Source organism: Triticum aestivum, chromosome 2D, assembly GCF_018294505.1.
Source record: "Triticum aestivum cultivar Chinese Spring chromosome 2D, IWGSC CS RefSeq v2.1, whole genome shotgun sequence".
Classification (NCBI taxonomy): domain Eukaryota; kingdom Viridiplantae; phylum Streptophyta; class Magnoliopsida; order Poales; family Poaceae; genus Triticum; species Triticum aestivum.
In genome coordinates, this window is record NC_057799.1 from 379,634,172 (window position 1) to 379,649,015 (window position 14,844).

A 14,844-nucleotide genomic window follows, 5' to 3' on the forward strand; every position below is an offset into this window, starting at 1 on the left:
GAAGAGAGTTAGACTTCTTCATTACATGATATATGTTACTTTGTGCTCACTACTAAATTACAAATCATTGTTAATTAAAATTGGCTTTGATCTCTACTCCTAATGTCTGAGTTGGTTGAATAGTCCCCCCACTTTCGACTGGTTTATTTTCGACAGGTTTATTTTCGACAGGTTTTTTTTCAACCGTTTTTTTCGTCATCCTCTCACCTCCCCCGGTCGACTGAAGACCCCCTCGTACGAAAATAAACCGGAAGAAACGGACGGGCCTGGGAACGACGACCCCTCGCACGAAAGAAACCTCACGACCGAGGCTACCCTCATCTATTCGCTACAACGACGGCAGCCATGCCGCCGCCGCCACCGCGATCCCTGAAACGCCGCCGATCTATTCGCTACATCGACGGAAACCAGGCGCTAGCCACGGATCCCTTTGCCGGCGCCGAGCAGTCATCGAGGAGTCGGCGCCGATGTCCTAAAGGAGGCGCCGCCACCATCGTTGCAGGCCTCCAGGTCACCATCGGGACACCGCCGCCGAGATCCGCCTTCGCCTTCGTCCGGCAGAGGCGGCGGAAGGCAGCCGGGAGGGGAAGCGCACAACGACCCGGAAGACATCTGCCCTCACGCGCTCATCGTCTTGCTCGATCTACCCGAGGGCTGCCGATGGGCGCCTCGGCGGCGGCCACGGCGAGATCTGCGTCTGGGACGTGACAATCCCTCCACCCCGGTCGCCGGTGAGATTTCACTGCCTTGATCCTCCCGGTCCCAGTTTATCAGGTCGTCCCTGACAAAGAGATGCTACTGCCGGGCACGTGCACGCACGTGGGGCGGCCGCCTGCGAGCGGGGCCGCGTCCTCTCTCCTTCGTCGACCATGGCCTCCGAACCACTCCGTTGAGCGGTACCTCTGCGCCCAAGTGTCCGCTCCTCGATCTTCAACAGATTTGTTATCTCCTCTCTTCCGTTGCAGGTCAATCCCAATTTGATTTCTTATCTGCTATATTGCATTTGTTCTCCCAAATGGGTCAGCGTGCCTTCTGTGTCAAAATTTGGAGATGTAGTTCTGAAAACCAGTGAACAAGGAGAAATTTGGAGATGTAGTTCTAAAAACCAGTGAACAAGAAGCACATGGGAGCCGCTCAATGCTCTACTATTGAAAGTTGGTGTGGTTGTTTGTCAGTAAAACTTATCTGTAGTCAAGTCATACCCAGCCCGTTGACCATCATCCGAATGCTTCTGATAATAACCAAGTGTTTTCTATTGAATATGTTACAATCCATTCTGAAGCAAACTGAGTTACTAGCAGTTTAAGAAGATGTTATACACCTGACTGACGAAGATCTTTTTTATATCCACAAGGCATTTCATGACGATCCAAGTATATTGCTGATCAAATAGAAAATATGTAATTTTCTGTTTCGGTAATAAACGGGCAATTCAACGTATAGTTGGGGCAGCCTGATTTCCTCTTACACATGCCTGCTAGCAGCAGCAGTTACGACCAGGCGGTTGCGGCCTGACTTGGCGGCTCTTCCTTTTTGTTTTGTGTTTGAATCAGATTTGGCGGTCTCGATTTTACAGGCATGTGTTGATCTTGGTCTTGTTCTGTATGCAGGTAGGGTACACTTGATGTTTCATGTTTGGTGAAAGAAAAGGAGCTTCCTATGTTGATTTCGGGCAAGACATACATTCTGCCATGCATTAGTAGATCAATTGCTTCTCTGTGTAGGGGAACGATTAGCGATTGAATCTCTCTGTCTCGTTTCTTGATTATCCAATTAATTTACCCTCATCTATGCATAAATTGGTCCGATTGAGTTATGCCATTTTTCTAATAATCTATATTGGTTCTATATATGACTAGAACAATATGATACGATGCACATCGGTCCGCTTTACTGGCAGCTATCTTTCAAGATGGAGGGGAGGCACTCGTGTGGACCTGCTCAATGTTCGAGGAGATACGGCTGACTAAACAAGGTTATTTTGAAGTTCTTTGTGGTTCATGTTAGCTATCTATCAGTAATAGTACAACCTTGATTTTTATGTCGTTCAGGTTTACCTAACATTCAGTAACATTACTTTCCATTGGAGACTTCTTACAGGAGGTGCTTATAAAATGATGGTTGAACATGTACAGATTTTGGATCACGATCATCTATTTACCAGGCATCAGTTAACTCAAGGCATCGACCAAAATCTAGCATTCTTTGTTGTGTGCACCATGGAGAAGACAAAGAACAGAGATTGTGTGATATATCCGATAGCGCAATATAATTTTCTCTTGCATATTTATAATCTGCCATTTGAATGATGTTTTCTATGTTGTAGTCAAATCAAGACAATTTGCAACTTTGGTGTTGTGACGTTGGAGGCCGTGCTCAACAGCAATGGGGGACTGTTCGTTGATGCCCGACCCATGATGCCGGCGAAGGAATGAGAGTCGACGAGGAGTGGACACCATGGGTTTGTGAACTGGCGAAGCCTCCGTTGTCCGTTTGGTAATGTCCGACGCATCAGAGGCATAGTATGACTTGCCCCGATTATGATGTCGTCTACAAACATCCGACGGAGGGGAGCCCGTCCCAGTTTCCATCTTGATGGTAAGTTCTCTAATCTTCTATCTCATGGGATGTGATGTGGTTGCCTTCATTTTGGCTTTTGACAAAGGGTTGAAATTAGCTTATGTGCTTCCGACAATTAAAATTCCAGTGATATTATCAACCTTCAACGAGCAGTGACAACGAACTCCATCCCCCCACACCACCACACCCAAATGGCGTAGGATAGACTGATGTTTCATGTGATGTGCTTTAAGCCATGTTTCAGCTTGTCTTGACCCAGCATGTATTTTTAGTTTCAGTTGTTGAGCTCTGCACTATAAAACCGAGAAATACCCAAGGCTTTTTACAGGTCAGGCATGTTTACTAAAATATATAATTTCTAAATCATTTCCAGCAATATGTGAGTTGTTTGCTTGCTCAACCTTACGCTGGGATCATGTCTACAGACTACAAATAGAGGGAAGTTTGCATGTGCCTTACTAGAGACAGATGAACCAATAAAATGATTGGAAAGGTTCTTCCCAAGCAAAAGGTAAGCTGAATCTTGTACAGTTTACTTCATAATATATTTTGGTCAGTATGTTGTTTATTTTCTGAAATTGATACTCCATTGTAGATTACCTATGATGAAAATTACATTCTCTGCGGGCGCTGATTCAGATATATTACTATGGGCAAAGGAAGTTCAAAATTTATCTCAATCAAACATGTGCAAAGGAAAATTCAAAATTTGTTATGTCAGGAAAAGATTCTTAAACCAGTGAAGTATCTAGAGGGCTTATTAGGACACTGCTCATATTGTTTGATACTTTACCATCTGGGGATTAGGCTACCGGTGAACACGACAATGCGGCTGTTGGTCACGGATGCCGGGGGCGTGAGCGGGGTTGAGGAGCTCACATGGTGCTATACATGACGACCTGCGAGTGGTGGCAGGAGGTGGCATGCCTGCTGCTTGGCTGGAAGTCCGACATGAACTCCCACGACCGACTGTAAGCATGGTACGTACCCAATCGTCAAACTTTCTTCTTTCACCTCCTTCTTATGTAGAAATTAAACTTCGCTGCACACCGGACATTCCTACTTTCAGTCAGTCATTTCTGCCCATTCTGATTGTTAATACTAAGTGTACATGTCACCCACATTGGACCAGTCTATTGCATTTGAATTACCTTGATCTATGGAAATAGTTATATAGGCATGCTACGTGCAAGTGCTTATCTAGGCAATCCAAAGTTCAGCCTGTAGTTTTATGCACACCATCCCAGTCAGCAATAGATGCATGGTTGCCCATGCGTTGCCACAGAACAATCCTACAGTGGGGCAGTGCTATCCTAAAGTGGGGATGAGAGGATTCAGCGGCTGCACCGGTGGCTTGTCTATCTCCAGGAGATGGAGCGCGCCGCCTCATCGATGTGGGAGCTGCATTGCACTAACAGGGCACGATGCCTCATGGATGCGGGAGCTGCAGTGCACTATTTAAGAGTTCAAAAGCATGAAGGAGGAAATTACCTACAAGTGTTTAAGATCACGAAGGAGGATGTCAAAGTTTTCCATTGTCAAGGACTTGTGAGCAAGTAGTATATGGACTTCACTCTGATTCTAATGAAAAAGTTGGCTATCTGATTCTAAAAATAAGAGCAGAAAATAATAGAGATGTATCTACATGTGTGTGCATTAAAATTCATTTTTTTCTGTTAGTCGAGGTTATAACCTTTCAAACTTTACTTATCCAGGTTGTGAAGACCTTCCAGCATTACCCCAGGAAGCTAACACATCAGCTTGTGCCATACGTGGTGTTTTCTTGTTGATGAATGTTGGTCTAGGTAATTTCTTTGATGAACCATGTGACAATTAATAAAGTTAATAAAGGACAGCATACTCTTTTTGTCTGCCTTGATCGCAGTGGGGCGGGGGTGAGGCGTTGGAGAGAGAGGCGGGGCAATGGTGCATGCGTGCAGTGCGTCTGGACGACAGAATGCATGATCGAGTGATCGGTGTGGTGGTTGGCGGTGCTTGGGCATTGATGTTCAATTTGAGAGGAAGAAGAAAGATTAGCTGCTGATTTTGGGGTAAGAAGAGAGATTGAGCGTGTTGTTGTTGTCGTGTGTGGTCTTGGGAGAGGAATAAAAGAGAGTAGTAAAGAGCTGTAGAGAGATAGCGAGGGATTGAGAGGCTACTACTATTTTTTATTGTTGTCGATGCACAATGCTATTTCTTATTATACTGGGGTATTCATCTTTGGACTAAAAACAATCATCCCCCCCTCAATATTTTAGTCATGACTTAGTTTTACTTACTAACCTCTCTTCATATTTATTTGTAGATTGAATTTAGCTTTTTATGAAGTTCTAAAGAATAGTTCTGACCTTTGTGGGTAGTCAACCCAATTCTGGTTCTTGGTTGAAAGCCTCTTGCATCATAGTTTACTCAAAGGCAGCTTCAGATTGATTCTCGTACCTAGGGAGTCATCCTTGGAAGCAATAGTTCTAATTTTTATAAAGAAGCATGTTATTTGTTTGTTTTTGTATAACCAAAAAAATATTTCAAACATATGTTGTGATTAGAATTATGACAGGATCGTTGTTCATCACTATTCTTTTTGGACTTTAATTGATCTATGTCTAAATTACACATAGTGTGTATGAGCAAATTATTATAGTTTGACTTTCATGTCTTGGATCCGTGGCAAATCATAGTCACCTTAGTACTATCTTGCCTTACGCATGTCTTTCTGATGGCCTTATTAAAGATCGCCGGTTCTATGGTTTTTAACACAAGATGATATTTTTGTAGCATATTTCGTATAAGTTCTACTCTATAATTTTAAATTCAAAAACATTTTTAGTTGGGAGAAGAAAAGAAGAAAGAAAATGATAGCGCTTTATAACGGTAAAAAAAAAGTCGGCAATACAGCCCGTGGCAACGCACGGGCGTTCTACTAGTATACCTTGGGATCCGGGTGGATCCATTACTTGAGCACTATATGCCTAGCTTAATGGCTTTAAAGAAAGCGCTGCCAGGGAGACAACCCGGAAGTTTTAGAGAGTCATTTATTTCTGTTGAGTGCTTTTATATAGTTTAAAAACAAAAAAATAAAGAGGGGAACCCAAAACTTTTTCAAAAAGGAAAGTGAAAGTGAGAGAGACAAGCATTGTTGAAGTGGGGGAGCTCCTTGAACTTAGTTCATGCTCACGGAAACTTTGTGAATCTTGATTACAGAAATTTTTCAAAAAAAATAATTATCCCCTTGTACAATTCCATTGTATAATAAAAATAATGTTCCAAGGTTTGCCTTTAGGATGTTTACAATGCTTGTTGGTTTGTGCGGTGCAGGACAGAAACTTTGGCTGTAGTGCGCGATTTTACATTTTTTACTGGAACGTCAAATGGTTCTGAAACTTTTTGCACTGTCTTTCTGTAAAAAAATATTTTTCCTAATTTTGGTAGAATTTTTGGAGTACCATAGGTATGGTGAATGTTCAGATTATTACAGACTGTTCTGTTTTAGACAGATTCTGTTTTTGATGCATAGTTTGCTTGTTTTGATGAAACTATCAGTTTCTATCAGTGGATTAAGCCATGGAAAAGTTATATTACAGTAGCTACAATGCAAAAAAATATGAATTGGTTTGCAACAGTACTTAGAGTAGTGATTTGCTTTATTATACTAACGGATCTTACCGAGTTTTCTGTTGAGTTTTGTGTGGATGAAGTGTTCGAAGATCGAGGATGTCTCCATGTGAGGAGAAGAAGGAGAGGCAAGAGCTCAAGCTTGGGGATGCAAAAGGCACCCCAAGTAAATATTCAAGGAGACTCAAGCGTCTAATCTTGGGGATGCCCCGGAAGGCATCCCATCTTTCTTCAACAAGTATCGGTATGTTTTCGGATTCGTTTCGTTCATGCGATATGTGTAAATCTTGGAGCGTCTTTTGCATTTAGTTTTCACTTTTCTTTTATGCACCATGCTGGTATGTGATATTCCTTGGTTGATTTATAGAATTCTCATTGCACTTCACTTAAATCTTTTGAGTATGGATTTATAGAATGCTTCATGTGCTTCGCTTATATCATTTGAAGTTTGGATTGCCTGTTTCTCTTCACATAGAAAACCGCCATTTGTAGAATGCTCTTTTGCTTCACTTATATTTGTTAGAGCATGGGCATATCTTTTGTAGAAAGAATTAAACTCTCTTTCTTCACTTATATCTATTTAGAGAGATGACAGGAATTGGTCATTCACATGGTTAGTCATAAAATCCTACATAAAACATGTAGATCACTGAATATGATATGTTTGATTCCTTGCAATAGTTTTGAGATATAAAGGTGGTGATATTAGAGTCGTGCCAGTTGAGTAATTGTGAAATTGAGAAATACTTGTGTTGAGGTTTGCAAGTCCCGTAGCATGCACGTATGGTGAACCGTTATGTAACGAAGTTGGAGCATGAGGTATTTATTGATTGCCTTCCTTATGAGTGGCGGTCGGGGACGAGCGATGGTCTTTTCCTGCCAATCTATCCCCCTAGGGGCATGTGTAGTAGTACTTTGCTTCGAGGGCTAATAAACTTTTGCAATAAGTATATGAGTTCTTTATGACTAATGTGAGTCCATGGATTATACTCACTCTCACCCTTCCATCATTGCTAGCCTCTTCGGTATCGTGCATTGCCCTTTCTCACCTCGAGAGTTGGTGCAAACTTCGCCGGTGCATCCAAACCCCGTGATACGATGCGCTCTATCACACATAAGCCTCCTTATATCTTCCTCAAAACAGCCACCATACCTATCTATCATGGCATTTCCATAGCCATTCCGAGATATATTGTCATGCAACTTCCATCATCATATACATGACTTGAGCATTTATTGTCATATTGCTCTGCATGATCATAAGATAGCTAGCATGATGTTTTCATGGCTTGTCCGTTTTTTGATGTCATTGCTACGCTAGGTCATTGCACATCCCGGTACACCGCCGGAGGCATTCATATAGATTCATATCTTTGTTCTAGTATCGAGTTGTAATATTGAGTTGTAAGTAAATAAAAGTGTGATGGTCATCATTATTAGAGCATTGCCCCAGTGAGGAAAGGATGATGGAGACTATGATTCCCCCATCGGGATGAGACTCCGGACTTTAAAAATAAATAAAAGAGGCCAAAGAAGCCCACCAAAAAAAGAAAAAAACAAAAAAATGAGAGAAAAAGAGAGAAGGGGCAATGTTACTATCCTTTTACCACACTTGTGCTTCGGAGTAGCACCATGTTCTTCATATAGAGAGTCTCTTGAGTTATCACTTTCATATACTAGTGGGAATTTTCATTATAGAACTTGGCTTGTATATTCCAATGATGGGCTTCCTCAAATGCCCTAGGTCTTCATGAGCAGGCAAGTTGTATGCACACCCACTTAGTTTCAGTTTGAGCTTTCATACACTTATAGCTCTAGTGCATCCGTTGCATGGCAATCCCTACTCCTCACATTGACATCAATTGATGGGCATCTCCATAGCCTGTTAATTAGCCGCGTCGATGTGAGACTTTCTCTTTTTTTTGTGTTCTCACACAAACCTCCATCATCATATTCTATTTCACCCATAGTGCTATGTCCATGGCTTGCGCTCATGTATTGCGTGAGGGTTGAATAGGCTGAAGCGCGTTAAAAAGTATGAACTAATTGCTCGGCTTGTCATCGGGGTTGTGCATGATTTGAATGCTTTGTGTGGTGAAGATGGAGCATAGCCAGACTATATGATTTTGTAGGGATGAGCTTTCTTTGGCTATGTTATTTTGATAAGACATAATTGCTTGGTTAGTATGCTTGAAGTATTATTGTCTTAATGTCAAATGATAGACTATCGCTTTGAATCACTCGTGTCTTAATATTCATGCCATGATTAGATTATGTGATCAAGATTATGCTAGGTAGCATTCCACATCAAAAATTATCTTTTTTATCATTTACCTACTCGAGGACGAGCAGGAATTAAGCTTGGGGATGCAGATACGTCTCCATCATATCTATAATTTTTTATTGTTCCATGCCAATATTATACAACTTTCTTATACTTTTGGCAACTTTTTATATTATTTTTGGGACTAACATATTGATCCAGTGCCGAGTGCCAGTTCCTGTTTGTTGCATGTTTTATGTTTCGCAGAAACCCCATACCAAATGGAGTCCAAACGGAATAAAAACGGACGGAGAATATTTTTGGAATATTTGTGAAATATGGGAAGAAGAATCAACGCGAGAAGGTGCCCGAGGGGGCCACGAGGCAGGGGGCACGCCTGCCCCCTGGGCGCGCCCCTGACCCTCGTGGGCCCCCCGTAAGGTGGTTGCTGCTATTCTTTTGCCGCAAGAAAGCTAATTTTAGGAGAAAATATGGGCGAAGGTTTCAATCCAATCGGAGTTACGGATCTCCGGATATATAAGAAACGGTGAAAGAGCAGAATCCCAGAACGTAGAAATAGAGAGAGACAGAGAGACAGATCCAATCTCGGAGGGGCTCTCGCCCCTCCCATGCCATGGAGACCAAGGACCAGAGGGGAAAGCCTTCTCCCATCTAGGGAGGAGGTCAAGGAAGAAGAAGAAGGAGGGGGGCTCTCTCCCCCTCGCTTCCGATGGCGCCGGAGTGCCACCGGGGGCCATCATCATCACCGCAATCTTCACCAACAACTTCACCGCCATCATCACCAACTCTTCCCCCCTCAATGCAGCGGTGTAACCCCTCTTTTACCCGCTGTAATCTCTACTTAAACATGGTGCTCAATGCTATATATTATTTCCCAATGATGTATGGCTATCCTATGATGTTTGAGTAGATCCGTTTTGTCCTATGGGTTAATTGATGATCATGATTGGTTTGAGTTGCATGTTTTATTATTGGTGCTGTCCTATGGTGCTCTCCGTGTCACGCAAGCGTGAGGGATCCCCGCTGTAGGGTTTGCAATATGTTCATGATTTGCTTATGGTGGGTGGCGTGAGTGACAGAAGCACATACCCGAGTAAGTAGGTTGTTTGCGTATGGGAATAAAGAGGACTTGATACTTTAATGCTATGGTTGGGTTTTACCTTAATGATCTTTAGTAGTTGCGGACGCTTGCTAGAGTTCCAATCATAAGTGCATATGATCCAATTAGAGAATGTATGTTAGCTTATGCCTCTCCCTCATATAAAATTGCAATAACGATTATCGGTCTAGTTATCGATTGCCTAGGGACAAATAACTTTCTCGTAACAAAAAGCTCTCTGCTAAAACTAATTTAGTTGTGTCTTTATCTAAACAGCCCCTACTTTTTATTTACGTGCTCTTTATTATCTTGCAAACCTATCCAAAAACACCTACAAAGTACTTCTAGTTCAATACTTGTTCTAGGTAAAGCGAACGTTAAGCATGCGTAGAGTTGTATCGGTGGTCGATAGAACTTGAGGGAATATTTGTTCTACCTTTAGCTCTTCGTTGGGTTCGACACTCTTACTTATCGAAAGAGGCTACAATTGATCCCCTATACTTGTGGGTTATCAAACACCACCAAATGCTATCTTTGATATGTCGCAAATTATTGATGATGCTACTTCTACTATGGATGATGCTTATGATGATGCTAGTACCTTTCTTGCTAATGATGATGTGCCACTTGATGACTTTCTTGATAAACAAATTGCTATAGTTATACAACATGATGTTGTTGAATCTGATGATGAGCTTGAAACTGAATCTCCTGAAACACCTGCTAGAACTAGCCTTCCTAGATATGAATTGCCTAAGGTACCTGAAGGTTATGTTATGAGTTAAGACGCAACAAGAGATATTCTTGCTTGCAATGATAGAGATGATCTAGAGAAATTACTATGCAAGTATAAAGAAAAAATCTTTGAATGCTAGAATGAAATGTGATCCTAAGTTTGGTACTTCACCTATCTGTATTGCTGATAAGGATTATGAATTCTCTGTCGACCCAGAGTTAGTTACTCTGGTTGAATCTGATCCTTTCCATGGTTATGAAACAAAAACTGTTGTGGCACATCTTACTAAGCTGAATGATATAGCCACCTTTTTTACTCATGATGAGAAAACGCGCTACTATTTTATTCTCAAATTATTTCCTTTCTCATTAAAGGGTGATGCTAAAGCTTGGTACAATACTCTTGCTCCTGATTCTGTGCGTAGTCCCCATGATATGATTTATTACTTCTCTGAAAAGCATTTTCCTCCTCATATGAAACAAGCTGCCTTACAGGAAATATTTAACTTTGTGCAAACTAAAGAAGAGAGTCTCCCACAAGCTTGGGGGAGGCTTCTCCGGTTACTTAATGCTTTGCCTGATCATCCTCTTAAGAAAAATGAAATACTTGATATCTTCTACAATGGACTAACCGATGCTTCTAGGGACTTCCTAGATAGTTGTGCTGGTTGTGTTTTCAGGGAACGAACTGTTGGACAAGCTCAAGAATGAAACGTCTCCAGCGTATCTATAATTTTTATTGCTCCATGCTATATTATCTTCTGTTTTGGACATTATTGGGCTTTAATATTCACTTTTATATTATTTTTGGGACTAACCTACTAACCGGAGGCCCAGCCCAGAATTGCTGTTTTTTGCCTATTTCAGAGTTTCGCAGAAAAAGAATATTAAACGGAGTCCAAACGGAATGAAACCTTCGGGAACGTGATTTTCGGAACGAACATGATCCAGGAGACTTGGACCCTACGTCAAGAAACAAAAGAGGAAGCCACGAGGTAGGGGGGCGCGCCTACCCCCCCCCCCCAGGGCGTGCCCTCCACCCTCGTGGGACCCCTGTTGCTCCACCGACGTACTCCTTCCTCCTATATATACCTACGTACCCCCAAACGATCAGATACGGAGCCAAAAACTTAATTCCACCGCCGCAACCTTCTGTACCCACGAGATCCCATCTTGGGGCCTGTTCCGGAGCTCCGCCGGAGGGGGCATCCATCACGGAGGGCTTCTACATCAACACCATAGCCTCTCCGATGAAGTGTGAGTAGTTTACCTCAGACCTTCGGGTCCATAGTTATTAGCTAGATGGCTTCTTCTCTCTTTTTGGATCTCAATACAATGTTCTCCCCCTCTCTCGTGGAGATCTATTCGATGTAATCTTCTTTTGCGGTGTGTTTGTTGAGACCGATGAATTGTGGGTTTATGATCAAGTTTATCTATGAACAATATTTGAATCTTCTGAATTCTTTTATGTATGATTGGTTATCTTTGCAAGTCTCTTTGAATTATCAGTTTGATTTGGCCTACTAGATTGATCTTTCTTGCAATGGGAGAAGTGCTTAGCTTTGGGTTCAATCTTGCGGTGTCCTTTCCCATTGACAGTAGGGGCAGCAAGGCATGTATAGTATTGTTGCCATCGAGGATAACAAGATGGGTTTTTTTTATCATATTGCATGAATTTATCCCTCTACATCATGTCATCTTGCTTAAGGCGTTACTCTGTTCTTATGAACTTAATACTCTAGATGCATGCTGGATAGCGATCGATGTGTGGAGTAATAGTAGTAGATGCAGGCAGGAGTCGGTCTACTTGTCTCGGACGTGATACCTATATACATGATCATACCTAGATATTCTCATAACTATTCTCAATTCTGTTAATTGCTCAACAGTAATTTGTTCACCCACCATAAAATACTTATGCTCTTGAGAGAAGCCACTAGTGAAACCTATGGCCCCCGGGTCTATCTTCATCATATTAATCTTCCAACACTTAGTTATTTCCGTTGCCTTTTACTTTGCTTTTATTTTACTTTGCATCTTTATCACAAAAATACCAAAAATATTATCCTATCATATCTATCAGATCTCACTCTCGTAAGTGACTGTGTAGGGATTGACAACCCCTTATCGCGTTGGTTGCGAGGATTTATTTGTTTTGTGTAGGTGCGAGGGACTCGCGCGTAGCCTCCTATTGGATTGATACCTTGGTTCTCAAAAACTGAGGGAAATACTTACGCTACTTTGCTGCATCACCCTTTCCTCTTTAAGGAAAACCAATGCAGTGCTCAAGAGGTAGCAAGAAGGATTTTTGGCGCCGTTGCCGGGGAGGCTTACGCAAGGTCAAGTCAAGATTTGGACTCCCGACAACGAGCCATTTCTGGCGCCGTTGCCGGGGAGGTCTACGCAAAAGTCAACATACCAAGTACCCATCACAAACCCTTATCTCCCGCATTACATTATTTGCCATTTGCCTCTCATTTTCCTCTCCCCCACTTCACCCTTGCCGTTTTATTCGCCCTCTCTTTTTCGCTCGCCTCTTTTTCGCTTGCTTTTTGTCTGCTCGTGTGTTGGATTGCTTGTTTGTCATGATGGCTCAAGATAATACCAAATTATGTTACTTTACCAATACCAACAATAATGATTTCCTTAGCACTCCGATTGCTACTCTTACCGATACTGAATCTTGTGAAATCAATGCTGCTTTGTTGAATCTTGTTATGAAAGATCAATTCGCCTGCCTTCCTAGCGAAGATGCCGCTACTCATCTAAATAGCTTTGTTGATTTGTGTGATATGCAAAAGAAGAAAGATATTGATAATGATATTGTTAAATTGAAGCTATTTCCTTTTTCGCTTAGAGATCGTGCTAAAGCTTGGTTTTCGTCTCTGCCTAAAAATAGTATTGATTCTTGGAACAAGTGCAAAGATGCTTTTATCTCTAAGTATTTTCCTCCCGCTAAGATCATCTCTCTTAGAAACGATATTATGAATTTTAAGCAACTTGTTCATGAACATGTTGCACAATCTTGGGAGAGGATGAAATTAATGATACGTAATTGCCCTACTCATGGTTTGAATTTGTGGATGATTATACAATTTTTTTATGCCGGATTGAATTTTGCTTCTAGAAATCTTTTAGATTCGGCCGAGGGAGGCACTTTTATGGAAATCACTTTAGGAGAAGCTACTAAACTCCTAGATAATATTATGGTTAATTATTCTCAAGGGCACACTGAAAGATCTACTAATAAAAAAGTGCATGCGATAGAAGAAATTAATGTTTTGAGTGGAAAGATGGATGAACTTATGAAATTATTTGCTACTAAGAGTGTTTCTTCTGATCCTAATGATATGCCCTTGTCTACTTTGATTGAGAATAATAATGAATCTATGGATGTGAATTTTGTTGGTAGGAATAATTTTGGTAACAACGCGTATAGAGGAAACTTTAATCCTGGGCCTTATCCTAGCAATTCCTCTAATAATTATGGTAATTCCTACAACAACTCTTATGGAAATTTTAATAAGATGCCCTCTGAATTTGAGACTAGTGTTAAAGAGTTTATGAATTCTCAAAAGAATTTCAATGCTTTGCTTGAAGAAAAATTGCTTAAAGTTGATGAATTGGCTAGGAACGTTGATAGAATTTCTCTTGATGTTGATTCCTTGAAACTGAGATCTATTCCTCCTAAGCATGATATCAATGAGTCTCTCAAAGCCATGAGAATTTCCATTGATGAGTGCAAAGAAAGAACCGCTAGGATGCGTGCTAAGAAAGATTGCTTTATAAAAGCGTGTTCTCAAATTTCTATGAAAATATAGATGAAGATCTAAAAGTTATTGATGTGTCCCCTATTAAATCCTTGTTTTGCAATATGAATCTCGATAATGATGGGACTGAATATGATCCACCTTTACCTAGAATGCGTTCCAAAAATTCGGAGTTTTTAGATCTTGATGCTAAAATTGATAAAAGTGGGATTGAAGAGAACAAAACCCTAGATATTAATAAACCCACTATTTTGGACTTCAAGGAATTTAATTATGATAATTGCTCTTTGATAGATTGTATTTCCTTGTTGCAATCCGTGCTAAATTCTCCTCATGCTTATAGTCAAAATAAAGCTTTTACCAATCATATCGTTGATGCTTTGATGCAATCTTATGAAGAAAAACTTGAGTTGGAAGTTTCTATCCCTAGAAAACTTTATGACGAGTGGGAACCTACTATTAAAATTAAGATTAAAGATCATAAATGCTATGCTTTGTGTGATTTGGGTGCTAGTGTTTCCACGATTCCAAAAACTTTGTGTGATTTGCTAGGTTTCCATGATTTTGATGATTGCTCTTTAAACTTGCACCTTGCGGATTCCACTATTAAGAAACCTATGGGAAGAATTAATGATGTTCTTATTTTTGCAAATAGGAACTATGTGCCCGTAGATTATATTGTTCTTGATATAGATTGCAATCGTTCATGTCCTATTATTCTTGGTAGACCTTTCCTTGGAACGATTGGTGCAATTATTGACATG

General features: G+C 41.0%; 1 long non-coding RNA gene across 22 annotated transcripts; it reads left to right on the top strand.

The window, feature by feature from the left end:
• Positions 1–250: 250 nt before the first annotated feature.
• Positions 251–4,904, top strand: LOC123053259 (uncharacterized). 22 transcript variants are annotated; one of them, XR_006425502.1, is made up of 8 exons: positions 252–965; positions 1,611–1,975; positions 2,101–2,244; positions 2,327–2,598; positions 2,853–2,908; positions 3,006–3,091; positions 3,176–3,560; positions 4,296–4,818. It is a non-coding gene; the product is annotated as an uncharacterized lncRNA (long non-coding RNA). The 22 variants fall into 22 exon arrangements; XR_006425510.1 differs by having other exon boundaries at positions 2,136–2,244; XR_006425505.1 differs by adding an exon at positions 4,886–4,904 and having other exon boundaries at positions 251–965; positions 1,611–2,598; positions 4,296–4,385.
• The last annotated feature ends 9,940 nt before the right edge of the window (positions 4,905–14,844 follow it).